The sequence below is a fragment of the Jaculus jaculus genome, chromosome 6 (assembly GCF_020740685.1).
Source record: "Jaculus jaculus isolate mJacJac1 chromosome 6, mJacJac1.mat.Y.cur, whole genome shotgun sequence".
Taxonomy (NCBI): Eukaryota; Metazoa; Chordata; class Mammalia; order Rodentia; family Dipodidae; genus Jaculus; species Jaculus jaculus.
Window position 1 is genome coordinate 44,153,280 of NC_059107.1, and position 1,210 is coordinate 44,154,489.

Genomic DNA, 1,210 nt, shown 5'->3' on the forward strand with positions numbered 1-1,210 from the left:
AATTATCTCGATTTTATTGTCTATACATATGGAAGCTGTCAATAAGAAGCTTTAAAAAAAAAGATGTTGGATCAGACGCAGAGGTAGTGAATGAAACCATCAGATGATCTATACACAGTTCAAAATAATTTGGCTCTTGATCTGTAACATTTCATTTCTCTACAATCACAAAGTTCTAAGCACACAATCAACCTTGAGGAATCTTGTAAACATGAGTATTTTTTTTTTTTCCTGAAAGGTTCAGTTCACAGTATGAACTTTTTACCATTATCAGGTAAGGTAATGACAGCAACCAGCAACTCACTGTATAGATTCTAAGATTGCCATTAATGAAATGTTTCTAGTCTTTGTTAGTAAGAGTCCTGTGAGAGTCTGATTAAGGTTGTCAGCAAAACCACAGCACTGTTCAAAGTGCATAAGAGAGTTTATTCTGGAGCCAAATATGAGTAGCCGTGGCTAGAGAACACAGACTAAGATGTGGTGTTTGAATGTAAGATGCCCTCCCGTCGGCCCATGTGTTTGGGTACTTGTCCTCCAGTTGGTGGTGCAGTTGGGAAAGTTGTAGAACATCTAGGAGGTGTAGTATTGCTGGAGGAAGTGTGTCACTGGGCTGGTCCCACTTTCTGATTCTCTTTCTCTGCTTATTGTATTGCTGGTGTGACAATTTGATACTGGCTTCCTGTTCTTTTTTTTTTTTCCTGCTTGGTTAAACAATTTTAACAGTAAGCAATAGAAGCACAGTTACATGGAAAGCCCCACATTTTGCTATTGAAAGAGTCTTCTCTGTCTTTACTTGTAAGGTGTTGAGGGTGGGACCCATTCGTGAATCTTCTTTCTAGTGGTGGAATATGGCGCATACTGTTCTGGAGTGCCACTCGTTGAATTTATGGTTTGCCCAAATGAATTTACGAGCAGTAGGTGGTTTTGTTGTTGGAGGGTCAGTCATGCAGTGAAACCAGCGATGCCACTCACGAGGCACCATGCTTCCATCCACATCCCAAAATGTGTTTTTGCCACTCATTTCAGTAGTATATATAACCCATCGGTGACAGCCAAAAAATTGCTTGTTGTATTTATTTCCATATTTGTCTTCCCCTACTAATGTACCAACTCTCACATCATTTGCCCTGAATAACACTCACAGATGACCCTGGAGGCCGCCATGGCTGGTGAGCTGCTGCGACCCTTGCTTCAGGACCACCCACTCCAT

The 1,210-nt window shown here is 41.1% G+C and overlaps 1 pseudogene; it reads right to left on the reverse strand.

The window, feature by feature from the left end:
• Nucleotides 1-781: 781 nt before the first annotated feature.
• On the reverse strand, nucleotides 782-1,210 carry LOC123461441 (annotated as a pseudogene).